This window comes from Mesoplodon mirus, assembly GCF_964341445.2.
Source record: "Mesoplodon mirus genome assembly, chromosome: 7".
Taxonomy (NCBI): Eukaryota; Metazoa; Chordata; class Mammalia; order Artiodactyla; family Ziphiidae; genus Mesoplodon; species Mesoplodon mirus.
In genome coordinates, this window is record NC_138983.1 from 26,532,197 (window position 1) to 26,557,158 (window position 24,962).

Genomic DNA, 24,962 nt, shown 5'->3' on the forward strand with positions numbered 1-24,962 from the left:
TTTTTTTTTTTTCCTAATAGATTTAATTAATTATTTTTTTGGGCTGTGTTGGGTCTTCGTTGCGGTGCGAGGGCTTCTCATTGTGATGGCGTCTCTCATTGCAGAGCACAGGCTCTAGGTGCGCAGGCTTCAGTAGTTGTGGCTCGTGGGCTCTAGAGCACAGGCTCAGTAGTTGTGGCACACGGGCTTAGCTGCTCCGAGGCATGTGGGATCTTCCCAGACCAGGGCTCGAACCCATGTCCCCTGCATTGGCAGGCATATTCTTTTTTTTTTTTTTCGGTACGCGGGTCTCTCACTGTTGTGGCCTCTCTTGTTGAGGAGCATAGGCTCCAGACGCGCAGGCTCAGCGGCCACGGCTCACAGGCCCAGCCGCTCCGCGGCATGTGGGATCTTCCCAGACCGGGGCACGAACCCGCGTCCCCTGCATGGGCAGGCGGACTCTCAACCACTGCGCCACCAGGGAAGCCCCGGCAGGCAGATTCTTAACCACTGCACCACCAGGGAAGCCCCAAGTGGGTCTCTTTTTTTATCTCAATGTAAATACTCAGTGAGGAATATCCCAGCTTCATTCATCAAAGGTATACAGTCAGGGCTTAAGTAAATCTTTGTTTTGAGGTTATGGACTAAATCTTTAATCTAGTAAAAAAGAAAGAGAGGGAAGAAGAGTGTGGAAGGCTCAGAGCAGCCCATCCACACTATTTTAGAAAAATACTTGGCCTATTGAACAGAGGAATAGTTCGGTATTTGAAGCCCTAGGCAAAATCCATCAGTAAGTCGTAAAACTTGGAGTAAAGGAATAAGAGACAGGAAAAGACAAGAATACTGTTACTCTGAAGTCTTTACCTTGATTAGGAGAATAATGCCAGCAATGGCATAATACAAGTAAAGGGGTCAGAAAGAGGATCTGGTTGAAGGGGCAAATAAGATACATTTTATAAACTTGCTGGATTTGTCTCATTGTTTTTCATTAAGATTTGGATTGGATGTTAAAAGAAAAACCCAGTATATTAGGAAAAAAATAAAAGTCTTAGGAAGAATATGTTTAATGCAAATTTTCTGATATGAGGATTTTTTTTTTTTTTTTTTTTGCTGCGGGCTTGCGGGATCTTAGTTCCCCTAGTTTCTCCAACCAGGGGTTGAACCCGGGCCCTCAGCAGTGAAAGGGCAGAGTCCTAACCACTGGACTGCCAGGGAATTCCCAAGGAATTTTATTTTATTTTATTTTTCGGTACGCAGGCCTGTCACTGTTGTGGTCTCTACCGTTGCGGAGCACAGGCTCTGGAGGCGCAGGCTCAGCGGCCATGGCTCACGGGCCCAGCTGCTCTGCGGCATGTGGGATCTTCCCAGACCGGGGCACGAACCCATGTCCCCTGCATCGGCAGGCAGATTCTCAACCACTGCGCCACCAGGGAAGCCCCCAAGGAATTTCTGATTTGTTCTCCTATGTAGTATACATGCAACATAAGGTTAAATAAAGTCAACTAATCATAAGCTCCAAAAAAAAACCCCACCAAATCATAAGCTCACAATAAAACCTCTCCCACAGTATATGTAGTACATATAGTAAATGTTTTGTAGTTGATTAATCTATTGTCCTGATATTGACACCTACAATTCAATAGCTAATTGACATGTTACATTGTTATGTCAAATTGAAAAGCCAGAGTGAAGACCCAATATGTACCGCAAATTTTAGAGAGATTTCGACTACAATTTGTGGCACTACCAACATGAAATTCTTTAAGTTACATGCAAATCTGACTTTAAATTTAAGTATATATCCATAAGTATTTATTAAATGTGTATCATGTGCTGAGCACTGTGCTGAGGCTGCAGATACAAAGATGAATAAGATACAATCCTGGGGCTTCCCTGGTGGCGCAGTGGTTGAGAGTCCGTCTGCCGATGCAGGCGACACAGGTTCGCACCCCGGTCTGGGAAGTATACCACATACCGCGGAGCGGCTAGGCCCGTGAGCCAGGGCCGCTGAGCCTGAGCGTCCGGAGCCTGTGCTCCGCAACGGGAGAGGCCACAACAGTGAGAGGCACGCGTACCGCAAAAAAAAAAAAAAAAAAAAAAGATACAATCCTTTCCCACAAACATGAAACAAATAACTATGATAAAATGTGATAAACGCTGTGACTAACAAGTTACAAGCACTTGTTTTCACTATAGCATTTTGATAAAAGCTATAGAAACCTGTTCATTTATTTTGTGCATATAATATTTTTCTTTGATATACATATTATCTCCTGTTATTCTCCTAGGGAGTCATTGTGCTTATTCATGACAAACTCTTAAGTAGCTCCAGGCCTATTAATATAGGATGTGAAAACTGTGATTATAGAGAACCTAGTTTGGGAGACATGTAAATATGCTCACTCCCTTTACGACACCAGGTAAAAATGACATACTTTCATTCTCTGACAATTATGGTTAAGGTTGGATTAAGACATTCTGAAGCCTTAATCTGTGTCAAGTGTAAAAGTGATTCTACATTATAATAAAGATTCACAATCTATTTATAAAAGAACACACACTTTGTAATGAGGAAAGCTTTTACTTTGCATATGTGCAAAGTTACATCAGATTAGTTGAGAGGAGGAAATGAGGAAAGAGAGCTAAAAGGGAAAAAAGAGAGAGAGCGCAGAAGAAAGAGGAAGAACTTCCCATCAACTGGGCTAGGACTTAGATGCCTGATAGCCACTTAATCAATTAATACTTATTCATTCATTCATTCATTCACTTAATTAATACTTATTGAGTTCTTAAAAATAACAGGCTTAATAACAATAGTAATACATAATAGTAATAATAATAATAATAACAGTTACCAGGTATGAAGTGCTTACTACTTACCAGGCACAGTACTGGGCCCTTTATGCACCTTACCTATCATAGTTATATCTTATAGGTGGTTACTATCATTATTCCCTTTTTACTGATGTGGATTTTGAGGCACAAAGAGATTGAATACCTTGCCCAAGGTCATCAGCTGGTAAATGACAGAGTCAGAATTTGTATTAAGCCATCTGCTCTTAACCACTAGGAATGTGCCATCCACTGTGCTAGCCTTTGGGGATTTAAAAATAAATATGACCAGATTCCCTGTCCTGAAGGAGTTCACAGTCTTACTGGAGAAAGAAAGTGCAAATAATTGCCCTGCAGTGTGATAAACACTACAATAAACGTATGTAGAATCCAGTGATTATACAAAGGAGGGAATGATTAATTCTGCTTAGATGGGAGTAAAGGGTTGATGAAATTTCAAAGAGGCAAACTGTGAGCGGGAATTTAAAGAATGAGAAGGTGATTTTTAGGCAGGCAGAGTAATAGTGAAAGTAGAAGGAGCAGCATTTGTAAAAGCTAAGGGAACTTCAAGTTGGGGTGAGGTACTGGGGAGGGAGAGACTGGAAAGGAGGACTCCAAGGATATGCCAGGCAAGTGGAAGAAGTGTATGGAATTCTAAACAGTTTTATTATGTTTATTAACTTTTAGATAAGGCATGTCTGTATTAGCAATTTATTCAAAGATAAGATAGCCATCCATTAAATAGAATTCATTATAAAATGTAACAAATTTGATAAAAATTTTAAAAAGTAAAAGACTTTCCCAACAGTTATTTTCACTTCAAGGGTATCACTTTCACTTTGGGAATATCACTTCTGGGTGACATCCATTGTACACACAGACATTTCAAAAAACAAAGTTCCATCTTATTACACTGTATTAAAATACCTCTCAGATTTTTTTTTTTTTTTTTTTTGCGGTATGTGGGCTTCTCACTCTTGTGGCCTCTCCCGTTGCGGAGCACAGGCTCCGGATGCACAGGCTCAGCGGCCATGGCTCATGGGCCCAGCCACTCCGCGGCATGTGGGATCCTCCCAGACCGGGGCACAAACCCATGTCCCCTGCATCGGCAGACGGACTCTCAACCACTGCGCCACCAGGGAAGCCCCCTCTTAGATATTTTGACATAGATATCTGGACCAGGTAGTTTCCATCTGGCTACCAGCATCAAAAGTCTGGTGTTCAGAGACAGAAAAAACAAGGTCGGCAACATAACTTACAGAATGAAGTCCTAAGGCTTCTGTTTGTGAGGTATGAGAGAGAAAATCTCAACTTGGGGAATGGTTTCTAGCTTGAGTCCTCACTTAGGTCCTCTGAGTTTTACAGGCCCTTTCATAAAGAATCTGGGGCTGGGGTCAAAGAATCCTAAAGCCCTCTTTAGGATTTTTCACTTTTAGTCTTTAGACTCTTCCTTTCAACTCTTCCCCACACACTTGACAAATACCATGAATTAGATCTCTGACAGATACAGAGGGGCAGGTAGCACTGTTTCTAGTATGAGTCCATTAAATAATCATGTGATAATTATGTAATTAAGTATTATGGAAAAAAAAGTATTATGGTAATCATATGATAGTTACATACAATAAAAATGTTATGATTATAATAGAAAGGTGTTTGTTCCCTCAAAACAATTTCCCTATTGTTTTTTGTGTAATCTTCAATTTTAGTGTACTATAATTTACTCAATCATTCTTTAATATGATATTTAGGTTATTTTCAATTTCATGCCATTATAGATAATGCTGCAATAAATAACACTGTGTACATATTTTTTCCCACATGTTATTTCCTTAGTATAAACTCCCAGGAGTGCGAGGAAAAAAAAAATATTTTCATAGCTTTTCTGTATATTACCATATTGCTTTCCAAAAAGGGTATTTATAAAGGTACCAAAGGTATGAGTGACCAATTTAGTCTCGTACTTCACTGGCATCAAGTGTTACAATTCAACAACAAAAATTGCTGATATAATAGGAGTAAAAAAAATCTCAAGTTTATTTTGACCTCCAAATCTTTGAGGAACTACAAGGATGGTCATTTCATGGGTTCTCTTACTGTATGTAAAAGAAAATTCCAATTTTGGCTTAAGGCAAGTCTACATAGTTATAACTTAAAAGAATAAGGTGTTAGAATTTACCAGGTTTTGTTAAATATTTTAATAATTTAAAAAATTCCGTAAGTTTACACTTAAACTTGGCAAGTTACACTGTGCTGAAGTTTTCTCTTATCCTTCTCAGAATTCAAAGATATATTTGTAGTTTTAATCAGTGTACCCATTGCTGTGTTCTTTGAGATTACTTATATTTTTATGCACTGAAACAGTATACTTATTTTTTAAAGGTTATGAAGGGTTTGAATATATTAATATACTATGTAATTTTCTAAATATCCAACATTTCAGGATAATTATTTCAAAGTTTTCATTACTATAAATAGCACTGCTATGAACACCTTTGTACAATTGTTATTCTCCTTTCTCCTGTCTCCATTTGATTATTCCCCTTGGAATGTTATCTCAAGAATGGGATTACGGGGTAAAAGAATGTGCCTAATTTTAATTGTTATTAACGTAATGATGGGCTATTTATTTATTTTTTTGCGGTGCGCGGGTCTCTCACTGTTGTGGTCTGGGGGCACGAACCCATGTCCCTTACATCGACAAGCGGACTCTGAACCATTGCGCCACCAGGGAAGCCGTTTTTTTTTTTTAACATGTATATATAAACCAATACTAAAAGTAAACAGAGAAAAGCATCGAACATCCAGAGACGACTTTCCAGGAGATTTACTGTAAAAAAAAAGCCCCAAACAAAAAACAAAAATCAAAAAAACCCACAATCATATTGCCCCAGGTGCTCAAGATTCCCCACCCACGCTGGACTAGGGTTCCAAAGGCCTGAAAACCGGAAGTGCCCTAAGGTTGGGAAAGGTGAACCGGAAGCGCGAGGGCAGCCGGGCTCCAGAGTCCTTTGGCTGAGGTAACTCAGAGCAGTCAGTAGCTTGCGGGTGACCGTTTAGAAGCAGTCCAGATTGTTTTCATCCAGGGTCCATTTAAGAGTTTGACCTGCATCTCTGGCTGCTCAGGGGCTGACTTGCTCCCTCGTCCCCTGACTGTGCGTTGGTGGCGTCTAAAATCTTCCACTCACCGGATCAGGGAGAGGCTGGCACCCTCGGACCTCCCTCTCTTTGGGCTTCTCGTGACTTTTCCTGAAAACGACGTCAAGGCTGCGGGTTAGTAATGTGTGTCTTGTCTGTTCGTCATAGGGAAGCGCAGACGCGTCCATCCTATACTTGTGCTTTAGACTTGTTTTGTTTTTAAACCTCGCATTCGCGTTTCGAATAAATGTAATCATGTTGGTTATTCTTGTGAAAAATTTCGAATGAGTCTGGTGCTCGAAGTTTCTAACATTTCAGACTGTGACTGGTGAGTCTCGATTTTTTTTGGTGGATGTTACTTGGCGGAACGTTTGAAGTATAGTGTAAAAATCCTTCTAGGGCTATGAGCAGTTACCGAAGTGTGTACATTCTCAAGGAAAGTTACTTTTTTCTTTATTCTTAGGGTTATTTTATTCTGAAGTGCCTTGCACAAGCAAACTGGAATGGAATCTCCCTGGTTATGAAATGACTGACCTCATCCTGATAATGCTGAATTGTAGATTTTTTTTAACATCTTTATTGGAATATAATTGCTTTACAATGGTGTGTTAGTTTCTGCTTTATAACAAAGTGAATCAGTTATACATATACATATGTTCCCATATCTCTTCCCTCTTGCATCTCCCTCCCTCCCACCCTCCCTATCCCACCCCTCTAGGTGGTCACAAAGCACCGAGCTTATCTCCCTGTGCCATGCGTCTATTTTACGTTTGGTAGTGTATATATGTCCATGCCACTCTCTCACTTTGTCACAGCTTACCCTTCCCCCTCCCCATGAATTGTAGATTTAAATTACTCATGTTATTGTCTTAATCTGCCACTTAGCTTTGCTTTTGGACATAGTCAGTGATGACTCTCAAGGTGTTTATGGGAACCTTTATAATCAGTATAGTTCATTTAGGGGACTTCCCTGGCGGTCCAGTGGTTAAGACTCTGTGCTTAGAATGTAGAGGGGCATGGGTTCGATCCCTGGTTTGGGAACAAAGATCCTGCCTGCCTCCTGGTGTGGCCAGAAAAGAAAAAGAGCAGTATAGTTCATTTAGAAAGAAAATGTGAATATTCCACTAACAATCTTCCCCTTAGATTAGTGAAATCCTTTAATTTTGATTGTTTGCTATTTTGTCTTGGTTGTGATAAATGTCTATAGCTGTTTTTGTTTTGTACCTTGAAGGAAAAACCCTTGCTGAAATATTCCAACCTGAAAATCAGCAAATGCTATGTAGGTGGAATTTATTCTGCAGGCCTTCACAGTTTTCTTCGCTAGCCATTTCTTTAGCCAATTTGAGTGTTTATGATAACCTTCCCTGGTTTCAGGGTTGGTTTGGAGTAGTTAGTGAATTTTTAAAAATTATATTCCCCACTTGATGATTTATAAAGTGTGCTAATGTAACTTGAGAGAATATTTTAAATTTTATACTGCTTCATACCATATTATCAGGAACTAGTATCAGTTTTTTAATTTTTTTAAATTAAAAAAATTTTTTAACATCTTTATTGGAGTATAATTACTTTACAATGGTGTTTTAGTTTCTGCTTTATAACAAAGTGAATCAGCTATACCTATACATATACATATACTAGCATCAGTTTTTATATCATAGTGCCCACTGGGTGGCAGCATGGTGTTTTTCAGTTTCTTTAGCTTTGACTATGTATTTCATACTTCCTCTTGCTATAATAGTGATATTCTGATTGTAGTAGATACCTATCATGTGCTGAATGCCAGGCACTGGACTAAGTACTTTATGCATATTATTTCATTTAATCCTAAAAAACAAATCCCAAACCCTCTGACATAAGTATTTCCATTATTCTTATATCATATGAGGAAGCTGTGGGAAAGAGATTAAATAATAATGCAAGGCCGATAAACTACAAGGCTGATAAACTACACAGCCAATAAGTGGTAGAGCCAGAATTGGAATACAGGTGTTTAACTGCTACTTCTTGCTAGTCAAATTAAAGTTATTGTAAGTTTGACCAAATAGTGAAGAACCAACAGTTAAAATGAGAAATCTGGATATTCTGAAAGAGGTGAGAACTGAACATTGGTTTTATATAATGTTGGGGGTGCGTGGTTTCCAAAAGGCAGTATTTCCTAAATTGTGTTCCAAGGAGCACCAGTCTTGGGAGATGCTTCAATAAAAAAAGGTTCCTGTGACCAGAAATGCTCTTGGATATTCATTAAAGGCTCTCGAAAATCCTACCGAAAAGGAACCTGTTTAACCCAACTTTTTTGGAACTGATAGCATTCTTAGATTTTCTGATTATATCCCACATTAAAAATTACATTTTATATGCACGCCAGTATAATCATATGTATATACACCTGAAATAAAATACTAAAATAAATACACATGAGGCAATACTTACCTTTAGTATGAGCAATATACTCTTATATTTTCTATTTTATATTTTTCTAGTCTTTTTTAAAATGGTAAATATCTTTGTTGATATTTATTCTTTTATTAGTCCTGGTAATAGTTGAATGAACACAGTGTTTCCTGTTGGGAAATTATCCTTTATAATCAATTCAGGCCACTAGCAAAGTAAGAACACAGGAACAATTTTATTGTTAGAATTCTCCAAAATACATTTTTTGGCACACATGTTCCCCAGAATATTAGTTGGCATTGTGAATTATCAAAAAAGTGTTCTACAGTCAAGATAAACTTGGGAAATTCGGTTTAAACAGGTTCTACCTATGCTAATGGTATTGTTAATCTCTGAGATGGGGAATTAGTGTGCAGTGTTTCCCAGATTTATTTGACCATGAAACCTATTTTTAGACCTTGTGGATCTTGTGCCTGTTAGAATACACTTTGGGAAATGATCATATTGACAATTAGGGCAAAAATGTTTTTGCTGTATGCATTTCAGTTGAAAATTTTTATTGTAAATTATTCACCTAATTTTCGTAAGTCATTTATCCTATTTGCTAATATTGACATGGCAGAGAAATATGTCAGAAAACCTTTTAGCCTCTTAGTTTTCTTCTGACCCATGGAAACTTTCTGTTAATAATAAGGAAAGTCTTTATGAAATACTCTGGCACTGATTAATTTCATATAAACTAAAACTTTTATTTTCAGTTTAAATTCAATGAGCAGCAAATTTCCAGGTGTGTTAGAATCAACCGTATTAAGACATTGTGGCAATTTGTGTTTCATATTTGGAAACATTTGGAGTTTAGTTAAAGGTTATAAGTGTTTTAAGAAATTTTTAAAGGATTTTCCTACATTTTATTTGTAAGCTGAACAAAATCAGCGCTTATATATATATATATATATTTTTTTTTTTTTTTTTTTTTTTTTTTTTTGCTGTACGCGGGCCTCTCACTGCTGTGGCCTCTCCCGTCGCGGAGCACAGGCTCCGGACACACAGGCTCCGCGGCCACGGCTCGCGGGCCCAGCCGCTCCGCGGCACGTGGGATCCTCCGGGACCGGGGCACGAACCCGTGTCCCCTGCATCGGCAGGCGGACTCCCAACCACTGCGCCACCAGGGAAGCCCAACGCTTATATATTTGATTCAGAGATCTCTGTTGTGTTGCTTTAGATTAGTTGAATTTATGGTACCTTTAATAGTTTATTTCATGTTTGGTTCCATAATGATCCCTAGGGAGAGAATTTCCAATTCTCTCATTTCCTTCACAGATCTCAGACCATTCAATTTTAGAATTTAGGTATTTCTAACTTTCTAAAATTTGTATATGAAATCCCTACTCCTTTTCTTAAATCAAGGAGAAATTTGACAAAGATTTTACCAAATGTGAATAGAGAATGTTTTACTCATAATAGTGTAAAACATTTTCTGTGAGAAACTCAGTGTTTTAGTAATTACACATAATTTATAGAAAATTTAAAGAAATACTTATCAAGTGTTCCCACAGTGCATTTCCCACTGGAGCTTAAGAAACCTATAAACTAGGGACTTCCCTGGTGGAGCAGTGGTTAAGGATATGCCTGCTGATGCAGGGGACATGGGTTTGATCCTTGGTCTGGGGAGATCCCACATGCTGCGGAGCAGCTAAACCCTCAAGCCACAACTACTGAGCCCGTGCACCACAGCTACTGAAACCCATGCACCTAGAGCCCGTGCTCCTCAACAAGAGAAGCCACCGCAATGAGAAGCCTGCGCACGCGCGTCCCCTGCATCGGCAGGCGGACCCTCAACCACTGCGCCACCAGGGAAGCCCTATCATGTCTTTTTTATCATGCCTTGTGTTATCATGTCTGGGATTACACTTATTTGAATAAATGCTTTACATTTCTAGACTTTGAAGGTAAAGACCATTAACTCACATTTGTATCACTTGCAGTTTCTTGAACAGAGAGATGTACTGATATTTAATTATATCACTCTTTTCTTTACTATATATAAGAAGTCTAATTTTAAAAATCTATATGTGGGGCACTTTTTCCATTTTTTCATTACACAATTGTTCTTCCCTAGGTCTTCCTAGTGTTACAGAATCTTTCTTAAGATACCTTATTATAAAATGCAGTCATCTTAATATATCTTAAGATACAAGCACAGTTACAAGAAACACTTTCAGTGCAACATGCAATGCAACGCAACAAAAATTAATTGACTGCCAGACTTTAGTAAATTATTGTATGAGGCAGTATGGGCCTGAGCGGGGGAGGTGGTCACTCAGGCCCATGCTCAGTCATATGACCTGTACCTGTCAACTTTTGCCCTATCTGTTAAATATATGCTATGTCATTAAATGCTTTTAAATCTAAAAAAAAAAAAAAAAAAAAAAGAATGAGACTTGGCCACTAGTCTCACTACTTAAAATGTAACAGCTAACACATAACTATTGCTAATACAAGATAGAATGTGAGTGCAAATTTAATCACTTCCCATTTGGCACTGTGCTACGTGGAATATAAAAAACCCTTTGGGAAAAAAAAAAACAAAACCCTTTGGGGGCTTCCCTGGTGGCACAGTGGTAAAGAATCCGCCTGCCAATGCAGGGGACACAGGTTCGATCCCTGGTCCAGAAAGATCCCACATGCCGCGGGGCAACTAAGCCCGTGCACCACAACTACTGAAGCCCGCATGCCTAGAGCCCATGCTCCACAACAAGAGAAGCCACTGCCGTGAGAAGCCTAAGCGCCTCAATGAAGAGTAGCCCCCGCTTGCTGCCAAAGAAAGCCCGCGCGCAGCAACGAGGACCCAACACAGCCAAAAATAAATAAATTAATAATTTAAAAAAAACCCCAAACCTTTGGTTCTTCCCTTTTAGAGGGGATATACTCTAGGAAATGTTTGTAATGTTTATCATACTGTTATAAACAGTCCTGATGGAGTTAAGGTAATTTTCCAATGAATCTTATAGCAATCCAAGATCAGATAATTAAATAGTGATTATATATTTTTAAATCCTGCTTTGGTAATTTTTTCTCAATGTTTTTCAATCTACACATACACCAGCTTGTGTGTGATTAATGAATACAATTTTTTACATAAGGGTTCACTTTTTGTGACATATGTCATCCATATTTTACACTCAAATATATTAATAATTACTTATGAAGGAGACATGCTTATAAAACTGATTTAGCATTGAGTTCAAGTCATAAGAGTATTTCCAAGAATAAAAAGCAATATGAAAAACTAACTTATGGACTATTTAAGAAAAAAAAAAGGAAACTTGGAACTTAGAGCTCTTTAACAAAGAATTTTGGGGGGAAAATTCTTGAGAAGTTCTAGTAACTGAAAAATCAAATTTTTGTTATATATGTAAAACTATTTTTGATGATTTAGTTTATACTCTGAATGTTTTAGCTAATGTCAGAGTCTACCAATTGTTATTATGTGAAATGATAGTGTGAAATTGATGCAGTTATAGTATAACAATAAGGACGTGACTCATGTATTTTATGTACACATTCATTCAACTGTAGTGACAAATGGCTTCATGCTGTGTGATTAAATGCATATTAGCATTTGCCCTAGGCATTTGATTATTACCATCTTTACTTCATTACATTACCACACTGTATGGCCATATAATTTATAAGATAATACACACATCACTTTGTTGCTGATAGGAATTATTCTGTTTTATGGATGGTGTCCTTTAATTTTGCCTTTCATGGATTATAAAATTGGTTAATATCTGCTGAAGTGAATCACTGGAGAAGCAAATAAAGATGTTGGCCTCAGGTCACAGTGTCATTTGTGATACTGGCAAAATCTTACAGGCTCATTTATCCCTGTACATGATTGATAACGGCATGGGTTAAATGGAGAAAGCTTTGCTTCTGTTAAAGGATCATCATGAATGAAGACCTCCCACTTAAAAGTCAGGCATGATGAGAAGACAAGAGACTATCTACAGGTCAAATTAAATAACTTAAATAATTTAAGTAGAATGACAGTGTAATTTGTCCATTTTGTGTTATTACTCTGACCCCTATCAGGACTATAGGCTAACTTACTTTCTTCTGTAGAGTATTTAAAATGTAATTTTTAATAAATACTTTCAAAGATAAAAAAGCCTTTAGAGCTCTTAAATTGTGGTAAAATATAGATTTTTTTATTATGTGCTTCTGAAAAAAAATCTCTTTTTAAAAAAAACTGCAATACTTGTAAAATTCTGAATTATATGGTGAATGCTGAGGTAATGCTTTGAGCATTTTATAATATTATATTGACTTTAAACATATATTAATAATGAAATATTATAAATAATATAAATGTCATAACTGTTTTATAAGTATATTTATTATATTTATAAATATTATAAATAATAAATTTATTATTATAAATTACTATAAATGAACTATTTACAAGAGTTTGTTAGTAACACTTTGATGCCAAATGTTAAAAATAAAGATACAGTCAACTTTTTTTTTTTTTTTTTGCGGTACGCGGGCCTCTCACTGTTGTGGCCTCTCCCGTTGCGGAGCACAGGCTCCGGACGTGCAGGCTCAGCGGCCACGGCTCACGGGCCCAGCCGCTCCGCGGCATGTGGGATCCTCCCGGACCGGGGCACGAACCTGTGTCCCCTGCATCGGCAGGCGGATTCTCAACCACTGCGCCACCAGGGAAGCCCTACTCTTATTTTTTAGTAAGATTATTAATGATGTTTCTCTGCTTAATCTTTGCTTCCTCTAAATTGCTTTAAAATTTTTTCTATTAGATTTTGTCTGTCTTTGAAATTAGACACTTTCCCCCAAAGTCAATTGGTCTTTAGCTCTCTGCTCTGTATTTAAGAATGGGGCACCAAAAAAGTGGATTGGAAGCTCTAGCTATATGGATAAGGCTTATTGACTGTGGTCTTCATTTTAGGGTAATCTGACCAGAACATTTTGTGAGGAAACTCCCAATGTCATATTACTTATGTTTTTTCTCTTGGCCAGGCAGATCCTTGAAAACACACTTCCAGTCTCCTGCTTTGAGTGCTGTCTGCCTGTCAGCAGGTGTGGGAGCCCTGTAGAGGAAGAAGGCTTGTGGGCCAGGGATGTCTCAAAATGTGGTAGATAAACTTTTCAGTATAGTAGCCACTACCCTCAGCCCCACCCCTGCCCTTCTCAGCTGTGCCTGTTTTCTCCTGTTTTAGAGACCCTGTTTTATCATGTTCAAAACAACTTCTAATTTGTCCAGGTAAGGGAAGAGTAGTCATTTGGCTACCCAGAAAGAGAGAGGGAATCTGTGGGTCTAGCCTCTTCTTAAATAGACTTTCAAGCAATTGTCCTGTTTTTGGCTTCACATTGCCTTCACCTTTACTTTAGAAGCCCTTGGTATCACCAGACCATTTGTTTGCAGGGGTGGGAAAGGAGGGACCAGGGAAGGGGTTGGGGAAGTGGGGCAAGTGATGTAAATCAGATTGCTTCTTAGTTTTCCCTGTTACTGGCTTTGCTTTTTCAGGTCTTGCAAATATTATTACTCCCCTATCTGCCTGCCAAAAACCAAAATTTTGTTGGTTTTGTCTCACCTCTCATTCTCTTGGTCAAAGGTTTATGCTTTAAATCGTGCACTGTCATTTATTGGGGCCAAACTAAATGCCTGTGTTCAACCCACTATCTTTAACTGGAAGACTCTGAGTCCTGTTGTTGTTGTTGATATTTTAACAAAACATTACAACATAAATATTTTCTGTCACTATAAACTATACAAACACATTTTTGAGGGGCACTATAATGTAGTGGTTAGGAGTGAAGCCTAGAATCTGGTTACTGGGTTCATATCGTGGTTCCACCCCTTACTGTGTAACCTTGGGCAAGGTACTTACTCTCTTTTTGCCCTTTTTTTTTTTTTTTTTTCATTTCTGAAATACTAATAGTAAATATACTTAAAGTTGTTTGGAGAACTAAATATAGTGTTAAGTCTTGCATATAGTAAGTGCTCAATAAATATTAATTATTATATTTTCATTTTAAGTGGCTGCATATATTTCATCAGGTAGTGATAACTTAATTGACTAATTTCTTATTACTGTACACTTACGTTGTTTCCAATTTTTCTTTCTTGTTTTTATTAACAAATATTTAGTAGTAAACATATGTTAACATGAAATTTTTCCTGCATTTAGGATTTTTTCTTTTGAATAGATCCTTAGAAGTGGAGTCAGTGTCTATCTGTATAGTTTATGACTCTTGGGATATTTTTAATTGTTTTCCAAAGGATTGTTTCTGCTTACATTTCTACCAGAACTGTTTGAATGCTTTTTTTTTACTATCCTTTTACCAGTACTAAGTGTTATTTTTTTAAAAAACCTTTGCTAACTTGGTAGGTAAAAATATGTCATTTTAACCTACATTTTTTAGATTACTAGTATAACACTTTTCAAGAAGAAAAGCAGTCAGTTTTATCTTCTATTTTAGCTCATTTAGAGATGTGTGCTAAGCTATCATGGAAAGTTGTTTTATTGATCCACATATATTCTTCTTCTTTTTTTTTTTTTTTTTTTTGGCTGTGCCACATGGCTTGTGGGATCTTAATTCCCAGACCAGGGATCGAACCCAGGCCCTCGGCAGTGAAAGCAAGGAGTCCTAACCACTGTACCGCCAGCGAATTCCCTCTTCGTCTTTCTTGATGACAGTACCTGACATTTCCCTAAGTAGTCCTTTTCACTTTCTCGGGCATGTGATGCTTGTGAGAATTACCTGGATTGACTTCATCTCCAGCTGCAAAGGATGAGCTTGTTGAACTGTGTTTCCATTCATTCTGAGCTCAGTAATTGGTTCAGGGATGGAAAGGTAACCCAAGCAGCCCCAAATAGGTAACCTTACTTTCATTGGGACACAGGCTCTCTTTTTTCTTTCTGAAAGAAGGAACAAGGAAGTGTGTAGCCTTGGTAGCTGCTTGCAGCCATTTTGGCTTTATGAAATGATAGCCTATGGAGAATGTAGCCAACATCAAGGGAGCATAATCAAAAATTAAAAGAATAACAATCCAGGTGCTGGTCACGTTGGTTGCCTGAAACCAGATATAATTCTAGTCTTTAAATCAGACAAGCCAATAAGTTTTCTTTTTAAGCCAGTTTGAGTTGGGTTTTCTATATTTGCAGCTGAAGGTATCCCACTCACTGAGTAGCAGTAATAGTTGGAGCAGTGCTTCCTACTTTTTTACATCTCACATCATGGCACAATTGAAAAATGATATTGGTACAGTGCAGAGGGGTATGTGGACAAAGTTACTCCTGACCAATTGCAAACAGCCCTGGGTGTTTGGCTTTCCCAGGCTGTGCCTGGCTTTTGCATGACTGTGAGGAGTAATGAGTCTCAAACCTGTAACTTATTCATAGTATACTGTCTTAGCACACCAGTTGGAAAACTCTGGGTTAGAACAAAATACTTATGAACTTAAGACCATGGGATTGATTCCCATAGCCTTTGCTTATTTTGCTCCTTCTGTAACACTCTAACTCTGATTATGAATTTAAAAAGTGTACCAAATGGGGAAATAATTAAATCTTCTTAATCATTTGCCCTGGTTCAGATTTTGGGAATATTTGCAAATTTGTGGGTACTTAGCATTAATTTTCTCTGATTCTTAATACAAAAGATAGAGTTGTCACCAAGTTTCTCATTTCTATTGTTAAGGCTTGAGTATAGTCCTCATAGTTTCATTTAGTCCTTTAAATCAGCATTTGGTAAACTAAAACAAGGAAACAAATCCTTTGCTAGATGAGATCTAAAATCTACATTTTCTATATAGTTAAATAAAATTCAATGACCAAATAAGTATCCCGTGCTTAGGTTAATTTGTATCTGTGTTTTTCCACACTTGAGTGGACTTGTTAAAACAGGATTGTTGGACCCCGCCCTCAGTTCTTGATTCATTGGATCTGACTTAAGCCCTAGAATTTGCATTTCTAGCAAGCCCTTAGTTCTAGGAGCCCTCTTGAATTTGGAGATTGATGAGATTTAAGTGGTATTTTGAAAAATAATTCTGGAGAAAATATGCAGGATAGATTGAAGTGGGGGAGAAGATTAAATAAAGGGATAACAGGAAAACGTGATTATAATTCATGTCTGAGGTAATGAGAGTCTGACTAGATTGATAGCAGTAGGAGTAGTGATGCAGAATGAATCCAAGGGCCAATTAGAAGGAAGAGCAAACAGGTCCATTTAGAGGTTAGATTTAGGGGATAGAGGGGAGTGAAAATGAGACTGAGAGAGGGCGGTGGGGATAGAGAGAGAGAGGGAGAGAGAAAGAGATCAAAAATTTTGTGAATGTTCATTGGAGATTTAAATAAAATATATCACATATTTTTAAAAGTTTAAAAGATTTCAGGGAGAAATGCAAATTTTGATTTGTTAAATCTGGGGTGAAAAAGTGCAGTGAGAACTTTTGAGATAACTGAAGATACATTGGGAATCATTCACAAGGTAGTCACAAGATAGAACTTTGGAACTGGAAGTAAATTTAGAGATAAAGTAAGAAAGTAGATTTAGAAAAGTCAAGCATGCTTGTTTGTCTGAAATCACATGACTACCTATTAACAGATTTGTTAATATCAACTGATTGGGGTCTGTTGCTCTTTGAATGATTATTTATGTGCCTAGTGCAGGGGTCACTAACTAAATACGTTTAAGGAGTAGGAAAGTGAGGTAAATTCATTGAATAGTTAACAAATATTTATTTAATCTCTGATATTACTTTATATCAGGCCCTGTCCTAGGTGCTGAAGACACAGCATGGCCAAGATAGATGAGATTTGCTCTCACAAAGCTCATTTTTTTAAAGGAGGAGACATAATAAGCCAGGTAAACAGATACATAACATAATTTTGGGTAATGGAAAGTGCTGTGAAGAAAATAAAACAGGATGATGTACTGAAGAGTGATGAGGTGTGGTGCATACTGAAGAGGTTACATTTGATCGGGGACTTGAAAAACATTAAAGAAGTTCTGTGTAAAGGTGGAGATAGAACATCTCAGGAGGAACAGCAAGTATGTAGAGGTTAAAGCTGAAGTAAATTTGGTATGTTTTTGAACTGAAAGAAGATTTATTCAGTTTCTGTTATATACCAGACATGATGCTAGGCTCTGGGGGATACAGCAGTGAATAGAACAACAACACTGGCCCCCCAAACTAAGTGGCAAATCATCTAGATTTGCACTATCTGTTAGACACTTCTATTGGTAAATTGATAACTTTATGTAAATGATAAACAATATAAACATATAATTATCATTTTGTTTATGTTATTTTCCCCCATAGTCTTTACCAAACAATATTTAAGGCCTAGCACACTTATTATCTTTTTCTGTAACACTCTCTTTAAGCCCTGTGGACAGAATTAGTTGCTTTCTCTCTTTTTTCTTTTTTTAATTTATTTCAATTTATTTATTTTTGACTGTGTTTGGTCTTCGTTGCTGTGTACAGGCTTTCTTTAGTTGCGGCGAGCGGGGGCTACTCTTTGTTGCGGTGCATGGGCTTCTCACTGCGCTGGCTTCTCTTGTTGAGGAGCACGGCCTCTAGGCACGCAGCCTTCAGTAGTTGTGGTGCGTGGGCTCAGTAGTTGTGGCTTGCGGGCTCTAGAGCACAGGCTCAGTAGTTGTGACCCATGGGCTTAGTTGCTCCGTGGCATGTGGAATCTTCCCGGACCAGGGCTTGAACCCATGTCCCCTGCATTGGCAGGCAGATTCTTAACCACTGCGCAACCAGGGAAGCCTTAGTTGCTTTCTTATTTGCATTTTCATTGACACTTGTACATGCATCTATTTTAGTGCTTTTCACACTGTTGGTTTCCATGTCTGTCTCTCCAGCTTGTGAGCTCATATCCTGGGAAACTTGCATAGTGCTCTGCATGCGCTAGCACGTGCTCTGCATATACTAACCTAATAAAAGTTTCTTTAATCAACTGCTCTGTGCATTTCATCATGTATTTTTTTGAGGACTGACATTGTTCAAGGTGTTCTATGCACAGCAGTTTCTCTAATTAAATAGGATGTGGGTTTTGCAATCCTGTTTGAGGCTTTTGGTTAAACATGATGGATTGACCACAAAAATTTATTTTTCTCATTCTCATTAAAATGCATAAAAGGCATATTAACTCAGACAAGAGAGATCAGGAGATGATTCAGTAGCGTCTCTCAGAAAGCAAATAGAGGAGTGGTGACTGACTTAAAAGTTTGGAAGTATGCTTGGCACTTGGAAAAACCAAATACTAAAGACAGGAATAAGGCTTGGGCATAAAAATGGAGATTTGTTGAAAATCTTGGTATAGAATACTTGAACCTTCCCAGTGTCCTTCCCCACAGGAGATGGGAAATTTATGCTCTGAAAAAAATTAAACCATGGCAGTTCTATTCAGGAGTACATCAGACACAGTGGAGAACAGGGTTGAGGCATAGGACTGCAAATGAAAATTGAGTAAAAATCTGTCCACTGAATTGTGGAACCCTTACCTCCGGTCTATCACACTTCTATCACAGTGCACCAACAGATAAAATCTTCTTCCTCTCCTCTTGTGTTCCAAGACAGAAGAATGGAGTTTTTCTCTGGAGAAAATGAAAGTCCTGAGAGAAGCGATGTCTACATATTGATGTTGGGTAGGTGGTCCCCTAAGGAAAAGACTGTCTTGCCACCCAATCGACCACTATTGGAGGCTGTTAGTCAGTAAGCCCTCCCCAGAACTTCCATTCAGCTTTTGTTTGTTTGTTTGTTTTTGCGGCATGCAGGCCTCTCACTGCTGTGGCCTCTCCGGTTGCGGAGCACAGGCTCCGGACGCGCAGGCTCAGCGGCCATGGCTCATGGGCCCAGCCGCTCCGCAGCATGTGGGATCTTCTAGGACCAGGGCACAAACCCGTGTCCCCTGCATCGACAGGCGGACTCTCAACCACTGTGCCACCAGGGAAGCCCCATTCAGCTTTTTAGTATATTATTCCACTTAAAAAAATAATAGCTTTATATAGATATAGTTTACATACCATACAATTCATTCATTCAAAGTGTACAATTCAGTGGTTTTTAGTATAGTTACAGAGTTGTGCAGCCATTACTACAATCAATTTTGGAACATTTTTATCACCTGAAAAAGAAATCCCAAGCTCATTAGCACTCTCTTTCTTTTAAAATTAATTAATTAAGTAATTAATTTGGTTGCACCAGGTCTTAGTTGCAGCAGGTGGGCTCCTTAGTTGCAGCTCCCAGGCTCCTTTGTTGAGGCTTGACAGCTCCTTAGTTGCGGCATGCGGCCTCCTTAGTTGTGGCATGCGAACTCTTAGTTGCGGCATGCATGTGGTATCTAGTTCCCAGACCAGGGATCGAACCCAGGCCCCCTGCATTGGGAGTGCAGAGTCTTATCCACTGCACCACCAGGGAGGTCCCAGCATTCTCTCTTTATTCCCCTCTAATTTTCACAACCCCCAGCCCTAAGCAACCACCAGTCTACTTTCTGTCTGTGTGGGTTTACCTATTCTGGACATTTCACATAAATGGAATCATACAATATGTAGCCCTTTGTAACTGGCTTGTTTCCCTTAGTATAATGTTTTCAAGGTTCATCTGTATTGTAGCATGTATCAGTACTTCATTCTGTTTTATGCTGACTGACGTTCCATTTTATGGATATGCCGTGTTTTATTTATCCATTCATCAGTTGGTGGACATTTGGGTTGTTTCCACTTTTTGACTATTACGAATAATGCTCTTATGAACATTCATGTACAATGTTCTCTTGAGTACCTAGAGGTAGAATTGCTGGGGCATGTGGTAACTCTATGTTTAAACCCTTAAGGAACTGTAAACTTTTTTTGTTATTCATAACAAGCCTCTTTTAAGCACACCTAAGTTTATGTTAAGGAGCTAATTTTTGTTTTTAGCCTTATTTATTTATTTATTATTAAAGTATAGTTGATTTACAATGTTGTGTTAATTACTGCTGTACAGCAAAGTGATTCAGTTATACATATATATATATTTTTAAAATTCTTTTCCATTATGGTTTATCATAGGATATTGAATATAGTTCTCTGTGCTATACAGTAGGACCTTGTTTATCCATTCTATATATAAAAGCTTACATCTGCTAACCCCAACCTCCCACTCCATCCCTTCCCCAACCCCCTCCCCCTTGGCAACCACCAGTCTGTTTTCTGTATCCGTGCCTCTGTTTCTTTTTCATAGATAGGTTTATTTGTGTCATATTTTAGATTCCACATGTAAGTGATATCATACAGTATTTGCCTTTCTCTTTCTGACTTACTTCACTTAGTATGACAATCTCTAGTTGCATCCATGTTGCTGCAAATGGCATTATTTCATTCATTTTTATGGCTGAGTCCTATTTCATTGCATATATGTACCACATCTTTATCCATTCATCTGTTGATGGACATTTAGGTTGTTTCCATGTCTTGGCTATTGTGAATAGTGTTGCTATGAACTTAGGGGTGCATATATCTTTTTGAATTATAGTTTTGTCTGGATATATGCCCAGGAGTGGGATTGCTAGATCATATGGTAATTCTATTTTTAGTTTTCTATGGAACCTCCATACTGTTTTCCACAGTGGCTGTACCAACTTACATTCCCACCAACAGTGTAGGAGGGTTCCCTTTCCTCCACACCCTCTCCAGCATTTGTTATTTGTAGAATTTTTTTTTTATTTGTTGAATTTTTGATGATGGCCATTCTGACCAGTGTGAGGTGGTACTCACTGTAGTTTTGATTTGCATTTCTCTAATAGTTAGTGATGTTGAGCATCTTTTCATGTGCCTGTTGGCCATAAGGAGATGATTTTTGGAAAGCCGCAAAGGATGGGAACTGGTTGCCAGGGGAACCAACCACGTCATTAGAGGATTGGAACTTTCAGCCTCCCCACCCTCAACTAGACCTTGTGGTAGGGAAAAGGGGCTAGAGAATGACTTGGTCACTAATGGCCAATCAATCATGTCTATGTAATGAAGCCTCCATAAAATTCCCTGAACTATAGGGGTTTGGAGAGTTTCTGGATTGATGAACAAGGATGCATCTATGTGCTAAGAGGGTGACACACTCCAAACTCTATAGGGACAGATGCTCCTGTGCTTGGGACCCTTTTGGGTCTCTCCCTGTGTATCTGTTCATTCACATCTTTTAGTGTCCTTTGTAATAAACTGATAATCTAGTAAGTAAACTGTTTTTCCTGAGTTCTCTGAGCTGTTTTAGCAAATTAATCAGACCTGCAGAGGGGGATCATGGAAACCTCTGATTTACATGAATTACAGCCAGTTGGTCAGAGGTACAGGTGACAACCTGGACTTGTGATTGGCATCTAAAGTGGTGGGGGGGGCAGTCTTGTAGGACTGAGCCCTTAACCTGTGGGATCTGACTCTATCTCTAGGTAGATAGTGTCAGAATTGAGTTAAGTTGTAGGACACCCAGCTAGTGTTGCAGAAATGCTTGGTGTGTGGAAAACCCTTACACATTTGGTGACCAGAAGTGTCAGAAGTGAAGTATCGTGTATGAAGGAAAACAATAGAGTTTTTCTTTATAGTCTCCATTCTGCTCCCTGGATGTGTTCCTCTAGTCTGTTGGTTTCTTCTTGGCTCTACCTCTGGATTCTTGGCTCAGTTCTTTGAAAGGCTTTTCATTTTCCATGAGAAATGATCTCTGTTTGCAACTGAGTAACTGTTTCAGTCTTATTTCCCACCTGTAGAACTTTGGTGGCCCAGAGGCTCCTTCACTTTGAGCTGTCTCAGTCCTTTTTAGTCCAAGCTGGCAGTGCTTCTACCAGTACGATTAAACAAACAAACAAAAAAAACAAAACCAAATACAAAATAACACACCAAAACCAAAAAACCCATAAACTAACTCAAAGCAAAAAACATAACACTTTCTGAGTTTCCTATGAATTTTTTCTCCAGAGCCACACCCATAATTCTTTTCAAGATGGATCTCTGTCTGCTTTGGACATATCAGGCTGCTCTGAGATAATGCCCTTGAGATTCTTATATAGTAACATTGCCTTGCATTTTCGGAGGCATTAAAGGGTCTTGCTTTGATATTTATTTTGAACTCTTACTGTGAAAATTTTTGTTGATTAGAGACTGGAAATGTGAAATGGTTTTAATTTTCCAACCCAGCACATCTTGGGGCCTTTATATTTCCTACAAATTTGACTTAATGAACCTAAACAATTCCTTCTTTAATTTATCTGTCTTTACATACCTTTAATATTCAGCTAGGAAAAAAAAGACTTCTTGACACTTCCAGCATTCTGCCTGGTAATCTCCTTAGTCAGATTCACATTTTAATTAGGTACATTTTTTATCTTCCAAGTTACCTTAGTACTTTGGCCAGTTATTTTGTGCCATCTTTACAGACTCTAGTAACACTTCCTCATGGCTCTTCCAGTTTCCATAGTCTTTTTGCCACTCTTCGAGCCTCTGCTTACCATGCAGTCACTGCATCAGTGCTACATATTTTAGGTTTTTTTTTTTTTTAATTTTAGGGTTTTGTATGGCATCATTTCATTTCCAATATTCATTTCTGTATCAGTTACCTGTTGCAGAAAATAACAAACCACTCAAAATTTAGTGTCTAAAACAACAATAATTTATTATTTCTTATAATTTTGTGGATTGACTGGGATGTTTATCTGTTGACTTTATGTAAGCTGTTTCATACAAGTTTATTTAATTGATGGGTTTCTCTGGGGCTGAGTTCAGATAGAAAAGATAGAACTCCTGGGTTGCTTTCTTTGTATGTTTTTTCACCCCAGATTGCTTAATAGCATGGTGATCTCTGGGAAGTATTCCAAAAGTTCAAAGGCAGAAACTACAAGACTTCTTGAAACCTAAACTCTGGTACTCAGACAGTGTCAATTCTCTCACATTGTATTGATCAAAGAATATAATACAGCTAGCCTAGATTCAGAAGGGTTAAGAAATATATTCCATTTCTGGATGAGAGGAGCAAGAAAGCTCATACTGCAAAGAGGTGCGAATATTGAATGGGAGGAATTTGTGGCTGTTAAACATGTATGTAAGAATATACACAATATATAAATAATCACCAGATAAGAGAGGTTTTTATGTTCATAAAACAAAAACAGGATGCTATGAAAAAAATACAATTCTATAACACAAAATAACTTTTGGACATTAAAAAAGTAAAAAAAAATTCAACAGAATGATTGGAAGATAAAGGGGAGGAGATCTCTCAGAAAGTGGAACAAAAGTACAATAAGATAGAAATAGGAGAGAAAAGAAAATTAGATGATCAACATGTATGATCCAACATCCTACTAAAGGAGTTCCAGAAAGAGAGAACAAAGAATGCAGGGAGGATATTATTAAAGAAATAGTATAGGCATACTATTCTACAATGGAGGCCAAACTGTCAATTAAGTATGAGGTTGGAATAGTGTAATTTTCAGACAATTTTATATTAAAAAGTTTAGCTCCCATTCACCCTTCCATAGGAAATTACTGGGGGCTACTCTTTATCAAGACCAGGAAAAAACAAAAAAAGAAGAAGGCATAGACCAATCATATAGACCAATCACATTTCCTGAGATCCTCACACCACATTGCTTCTTTATTCTTTATGCCACAAATACCTTGCCTTCAGGGAGGTGGATTCGAGATTTGTTCTCCCATTTCATCCCCTGCCTGCCTTGCGAATAAACCCTCTCTTTGCTGCAAACCTCTACATCTTAGCGTTTTGGCTTGCAGGATGTCAGGCAGGGGCAACCTGGTTTGGTAACAGGTTTGGAGATCTTGTCTTTCGGCTGCCCAAGGCGAGCCTGGCAAGGAATCAGATCCAGAGAAGAGACTTGGTTGAATTGCAAAACTGCTGTGTAGCTGACAGGGTCTTGGTGCTCCGGCTGGATGTCAGGTCTGAGCCTCTGAAGTGGGAGAGCCGAGTTCAAGACATTGGACCACCAGAGACCTCCCGGCCCCACGTAATATCAGTCGGCGAGAGCTCTCCCAGAGATCTCCATTTCAACGCTAAGACCCAGCTCCACTCAACGACCAGCAAGCTCCAGTGCTGGGCACCCCACGCCAAACAACTAGCAAGACAGGAACACAACCCCACCCATTAGCAGAGAGGCTGCCTAAAATCATAATAAGTTCACAGACACCTCAAAACACAACACCAGACACACTCCAGCCCACCAGAAAGACAAGATCCAGCGTCATACACCAGAATGCAGGCACCAGTACCCTCCACCAGGAAGCCTACACAACCCACTGAAACAACCTTACCCACTGGGGGCAGACATCAAAAACAATGGGAACTACAAACCTGCAGCCTGCATAAAGGAGACCCCAAACACAGTAAGTTAAGCAAAATGAAAAGACAGAGAAACACACAGCAGATGAAGGAGCAAGGTAAAAACTCACCAGACCAAACAAATGAAGAGGAAATAGTCAGTCTACCTGAAAAAGGAATTCAGAGTAATGATAGTAAAGATGATCCAAAATCTTGGAAACAGAATGGAGAAAATACAAGAAACATTTATCAAAGACCTAGGAGAAATAAAGAGCAAACAAACAAT

The 24,962-nt window shown here is 38.5% G+C and overlaps 1 protein-coding gene across 1 annotated transcript in view; it reads left to right on the forward strand.

The window, feature by feature from the left end:
- Positions 1-5,914: 5,914 nt before the first annotated feature.
- Positions 5,915-24,962, forward strand: part of CCDC73 (coiled-coil domain containing 73) — a 137,131-nt gene continuing 118,083 nt past the window's right edge. Inside the window, exon 1 of the mRNA XM_082628345.1 lies at positions 5,915-6,084. The gene's annotated coding sequence lies outside the window, so the exon portion shown is untranslated. The remainder of the gene's footprint in view (positions 6,085-24,962) is intronic.